The sequence below is a fragment of the Schistocerca piceifrons genome, chromosome 3 (assembly GCF_021461385.2).
Source record: "Schistocerca piceifrons isolate TAMUIC-IGC-003096 chromosome 3, iqSchPice1.1, whole genome shotgun sequence".
NCBI classification, from domain to species: Eukaryota; Metazoa; Arthropoda; class Insecta; order Orthoptera; family Acrididae; genus Schistocerca; species Schistocerca piceifrons.
The window spans coordinates 714,596,478-714,602,477 of record NC_060140.1 but is presented as its reverse complement, the minus strand read 5'-3'; the positions used below and the strand labels follow the sequence as shown (position 1 = coordinate 714,602,477).

The 6,000-nt window shown below is 50.5% G+C and overlaps 4 non-coding genes across 4 annotated transcripts; all 4 read left to right on the top strand.

Moving 5' to 3' along the window:
* Positions 1–249: 249 nt before the first annotated feature.
* On the top strand, positions 250–331 carry Trnas-uga. Its single transcript has one exon. It is a non-coding gene; the product is annotated as a tRNA-Ser (tRNA).
* A 599-nt stretch (positions 332–930) lies between these two features.
* Positions 931–1,003, top strand: Trnaf-gaa. Its single transcript has one exon. It is a non-coding gene; the product is annotated as a tRNA-Phe (tRNA).
* A 539-nt stretch (positions 1,004–1,542) lies between these two features.
* Trnak-uuu lies at positions 1,543–1,615 on the top strand. The gene has a single exon. It is a non-coding gene; the product is annotated as a tRNA-Lys (tRNA).
* A 138-nt stretch (positions 1,616–1,753) lies between these two features.
* On the top strand, positions 1,754–1,835 carry Trnas-cga. Its single transcript has one exon. It is a non-coding gene; the product is annotated as a tRNA-Ser (tRNA).
* Positions 1,836–6,000: the final 4,165 nt, after the last annotated feature.

The following is a 6,000-nucleotide window of genomic DNA, read 5'->3' as shown; positions in this document are numbered from 1 at the left end:
TGCGAATCACTCGCTCACCACGCAGCTGTACGATAATGCTCGTGCGTGGGCCCGCATAGCTGAGTCGGTAGAGCGTTAGGTTTTCAACCAAAGGGTCCTGGGTTCAAGTCCCTGTCTGGGCGAAAATTAATACACTTTCGTAACGGCTAATGGAAACCCTACAGGAAAGAGTGAGGCCACGCCGCTTTCTGCCATCAGATTGCTTCTAAAGATGGCCGTTTCACTTGTCGGGAGTCGCTTCTGCCACCGGCAGTCGTGGCCGAGTGGTTAAGGCGTCTGACTTGAAATCAGATTCCCTCTGGGAGCGTAGGTTCGAGTCCTGCCGACTGCGAAAATTTTCTCTCTCTCAAAAGATGGACGTTCAGGTGCATCCTAGCAGTTGCGTCACTACTAAACACATGGGTCACCAGTTATTTGATCCAGGGCGCAGCGTTACAGTCGCGCCCAGAAGCCGCAGCTCATCTCCTCGTCTCACAGCCGCCCACCGGGTGTTAGTACAAGTGTCGCCTCACTGGGCAGTGCAGATGTGTCCTTTTTAGCTTGCAGACGATGACGTGTAGCAATTTACGAGCTAACGCAAGTCGAATGTTTTACCGTGTGTATCTGCTAGATACTGCCTCTCATACGGTGGAGAGGCTCACTCCTTCTTGTGTCTCGTTCTCTGCACACGAGTTGCCCCTGACATCGACATAGCACGGGTTTTCTAGCGTCAGCGCGGCGTCACGTGAAGTCAGCGAAGTGAATATTACACGAGTCGAGTCGACATGTTTGCTTGTTACGATGATGGAAGCAGAAGAAATGTGTGTGGGACTTCACTGCATCGGCTGCTCGCCTTTCAGCGTCCCTGTGTCTTATCAGACGAAGGTGACTGTGAAATTGGCAACGAGGCAGAGCTGAACGAACACATGCAAACAGCAACGTTCAATGTCAGCCGAAATAGCTCAGTTGGGAGAGCGTTAGACTGAAGATCTAAAGGTCCCTGGTTCGATCCCGGGTTTCGGCAGGTATTCGTTTTGATGCGACGCCAATGGAATTGCTCTGCGTTGGTGATAATGCAACTACAGCTGACAACAAAAATGACTCTCTGCTGTAGCAGTTCTGGTTGTCTAGTGCATGCCATAAGAGGAACTCACTAGAAAACTAACTCCCTTTGAAGGAAAAGAATCAAAAAAGCCCTACCGACTGCGTTCCTTTTTCTGTGTCAGGTGGTGAAGAACGTCTTCAACGGAACCGCGAAATGAGCGAAAACGTGGGAAACATTGCATTCGAAATGCTTGCGAATTTTCCAATTGCCCAGTGAGTGTCGACAAAACACGTCAATTCTCTGCTCCAACGTATGAGACGTAACAACTGGTGCAATTTGTTGTTGCATCGTGTGCCAGCAGTCTTCGATAGTGTGTTACGAGCTTAGCGCGATAAGTTTGCAGACAGCATTTAGGCGACGTTTTATTAGTAACGGCCCCATGCAACGATTGCACAACAGTAAAGGACATGAGTCAATGTACAGTTGTGCATCGTGGGAGGTCTCACACCGTCGTCCGAGCCCGGATAGCTCAGTCGGTAGAGCATTAGGCTTTTAACCTAAGGGTCCAGGGTTCAAGTCCCTGTCCGGGCGGAAATTTTAAAACTTTGGTAGCGATTCGTCTGGTAGCGGTGGAAACGCTACGGAAAATAATGCAGCTACGCCGTTTTCTGACACCACAGTGCTTCAAACGGTAGCATTTGCATGTGTCGGGACAACGCCGCGCTACCGGCAGTCGTGGCCGAGTGGTTAAGGCGTCTGACTCGAAATCAGATTCCCTATGGGAGCGTAGGTTCGAATCCTACCGGCTGCGTGCGATTTTGCGTAAAGAGAGGAGCAAAAATTTTCGCACACATGTGACATGCGTGGGCGAATGCGGGTGCAAACCAGTGACGCCATTCTCAACAAGACGAAAGTTTCCGTTTAAGAATACTGAGTTTCGCGACGACCGCTGCTTACTGTGGCCATCGGTTCACCTCGCACTGACGCTGGGACTGCAGAAAGCCGTCGCTGAGATCGTGAGTACACAGATGTGCTCGAAAGTGTTGGACAGAGCGAACATTCAATTCTTTTTAAGAATCGCAATTGAATCATTCGAGTGCGGCGAAGGCAGTGGTGCAGCGTTTCTTTTCTTAAGATCTCGCAGCTGCTTGGAGGTATGTCCATCGTTTTAAGACGACAGAAAACTAGCGTCAGCGGTGCGTCAGTGGGAAGTCGGTGAAGTCGCCATTGGAGCCATAAGCCAGTAATTACAACATGCGAATCACTCGCTCACCACGCAGCTGTACGATAATGCTCGTGCGTGGGCCCGCATAGCTGAGTCGGTAGAGCGTTAGGTTTTCAACCAAAGGGTCCTGGGTTCAAGTCCCTGTCTGGGCGAAAATTAATACACTTTCGTAACGGCTAATGGAAACCCTACAGGAAAGAGTGAGGCCACGCCGCTTTCTGCCATCAGATTGCTTCTAAAGATGGCCGTTTCACTTGTCGGGAGTCGCTTCTGCCACCGGCAGTCGTGGCCGAGTGGTTGCGGCGAGCGGACGTGCCCGTCGCGAGCTCCGCTTGCAGCTGTGTTTACATCGTTGGCCGTCGTGGTTTGCAGCGGCCTGGTGTCTATACTCAGCGTGTTTCTTCTCTTTTTGTAAGTTTTTCAAGGATTTATTGTGGAAAATGGTGTCGTACAACCGGTCTAATACTATTCAGTTGTTGTTTGATCGCGAATTTCCGCGTCCCACGGCTTTTGAAATACATCATTGGATCCGATCGGAATTGCAAATAGACCCAGCTTTGCTTGACGGTGTTCATTTAGATTTTATTGTTAATTCCGTGTTTTTGAAACTCCTTGATAGTGAACTATGTGAGCGTTTGGTGGCCGTCAATGGCGGGGTTCGGAAGTTTAAACATGCTGATGGGACTATTAGTGACGTGCAGGTTCTACATGCCGGTTATGGTGTACGAAATGTGAAGGTTTTCCATCTGCCTTTTGAAGTGCCCTTGGATGAAATTCGCCGTGCATTAAGTTTATATGGGACTATCTTTGCTGTCACTAAAGATTATTGGTCGTCCGCGTATGTTTATCAATGTGATAACGGCGTCCGTACTGTGCGGATGGACTTAAAGAAACACATTCCGTCATTCGTTATCATAGGCGGCCATAGGGCTTTCATCTCCTACACCGGCCAACCTCCAACGTGTTCTCTCTGTCATTCTACTGAACATATGCGGAATTCTTGTCCCCGTCGGCGCCCTGTGCAGTTGCCCCTAGAAAACTCAGGTAGTTACGCAGGTGCCCTTCTTAGAGGTTCTCCGCCACCGGCTGACTCGTTAGTTCGTGAACCGGTTGTAGCGGGTATGTCTATTCTTCCTAGTGTACCTGTTGTTCCACATACGCCTGTTGTTGACAATGTCCCTGACGTTAGCACTGAATGTCGTCCGACCAACCGTTCTGCTCCGTTGCAGGAGACGACTTCCGTGACTTCACTTGATAATGAACGTGTTCAGAGCATTCCGGAATCAGGTGCTATTACTGTCGCCGTTTGCGACACCGCGCCTGCCTCACCGGTTCTACAGTGTCCAACGTCCTCCCCACGTGATGCTGCTACTTCAGTGCCTGTTGTGTCGGACATCCCTGCTGGGGATTGTGCACTTACTGCCACTCCTGACAAGGTCGCGGACTCCAACCCATCCCCCAGTAACGTGACTGCTCCAGCGAATACCTTGCACCTTTCTCCGCCTCAAGTGGAGAACTTGGTTATGGATGTAGAACAGCACTCTGTTGCCTCCGTACGGAACGTAAAGACCAAGTTGCAGGATACTGACTTTGCCACGCAACGAGAAAAACGTGTGCGAGAACAAAGTCGGAAACTTAAGGGTATGCTAGGAAAGGGTACCGGCGGCCGGGAAATTTCGCCCCCTTCGAAAAAGATTAGTACTGACACGGAATCTCGTAAACAGCGCAATTCGCAGACTCGCGCGTCCAGGAAAACCGCGTCGGGTGACCCTACCGGCGGCAGTCTGTCGGACGGAGACACGACCAATCCTACGCCGCTCTCCTGGGCGGACGATGAAGACATGTAACTGCCACGGTACCCTGCTTTCCGTCTCCGGTGCGCCTGCACCTTGCCGGTGACTCCCTTTCAAAAAATTTATCTGTGTGCCCTACACCCATGCGTCCTGTAGCCACATGGTTAAAATAGCCACGTTAAATATCAACTGTATTGCGGCTCCTCAGAAATTGCAAGTCTTGGCAAATTTTATCCAACATTGTCGGTTTGATTTTATTTTTCTGCAGGAAGTGAGCGTTGTGTGCCTTGATGTTTTAACGGGGTATTCCGCCATTTATAATGTCGACCCGGAAGCTCGGTGTGGTACCGCTATTTTATATAAGTCTGCAGTAGCGCCCACGCGCGTCCAACGACTACCGACCGGCAGGGGGATCTCGTGCGTTATCGGAGGCCTGCAACTAGTTAACATTTACGCTCCGTCTGGCACTAGTTTCAAGAGGGCGAGAGCGAGATTTTTCATTGAAGATGTACCCACCTTGATTGGTAGCCCGACGCTGCCCGTCGTGTTGGGGGGCGATTTTAATTGCGTGGTCGCGGACAGTGATCAGTTTCCTACGGCTCATAAGTGCGTTGACCTTGATCGTCTGATTGCAAGCTTCCAGTTAGCGGATGTGTGGCGTGTCCTCTATCCTCAACAGCAAGCTTTTACGTATTTCTATCGAAATGGGGCTAGTAGACTTGATAGGTTCTATGTGTCGACCTGCATAGCAGATCACCTAATCAGTGCTGACGTTGCCCCTGTCTGTTTTTCCGATCACTGCGCCTTCTTCTGTGACCTTCGCGCGCCGCAACTCCACCAGTTACGTCGATCTCGGGTGTGGAAGTTTAATGTGACTCATGTCCGTGCCCCCTCGTTGCGTCGGCAGATTCACGATACGCTCTCTTCCTGCGGCGAAAAGCTGGCTAACTATGCCTCGGTTGTCAATTGGTGGGTTCACCTGGCCAAACCGTCCATCCGTGCTGTTTTAAAGTGTTTTAGCGCCGAAGCTGCGCTGTGGAAACATAGAACCACTGAATTTTATTATCAGATTTTAAAAGATGCCGTCTCTCTACCAGATATTGTTGATGAGCAATTTATGCTTCAGTTAAAGGCTGTGAAAGCTCAAATTTTTAAATTGCAGGCCCAAGATTTTCAGGGCTCCTTACTTAGAAGCCGCTGTGTAGGGACGTTTGATGAGTCACCGACTATTCACCATATCGAAAGAGAGCGGAGACGGGGTGCTACTAAATTTATTCGGTGTCTTAGACTGGAGACTGGGGAGCGACTCACCACTGAGAGGGACATTCGTGCGCACATTTTTGCCCATTTTAGTGCCGCGTTCCAGCGTAGCGACCACGATAGGGCGGCCGCACATGTCCTCATAGGTGAAATGCGGAACCTGCTTACACGTGAGGACAATGACACCCTCCTTTCCGCCATCACGACGGAGGACATGAGCGGTGCACTCCGTTCGTCTGCTCGACACAAGTCCCCAGGCCCTGACGGAATTCCTTTAGAATTCTACCTCGAGTTCTGGGATCTCTTAGAACCTATCCTCACAAAGGTCGCAAATGAATTGTTGAGTGGCCTTCCGTGTCCGGCAGAGTTCCTAGAGGGTATAGTCATTCTTCTCCCTAAGACCGCTGGGGCTGACAAAGTTGAAAACTTCCGCCCTATCACGCTGTTGAACAGTGACTACAAGCTTTTCAGCAAATGCGTCGCAACCAGGCTGCACAGTGTGATGCGAAAAATCATTAGCCCTTTCCAGATGTGCGCTGTGACAGGGAGGGGTATCCTTGCCGCCGTGAGCACGTATAGGGACGTCGTGGCTCACACTGCTGCCACACGGACTCCAGGGGCGATTCTGTCGATTGACTTTAGGAAGGCTTTTGATAGGATTAACCACGATTACCTCTTTGCCTTGTTAGGTCACATCG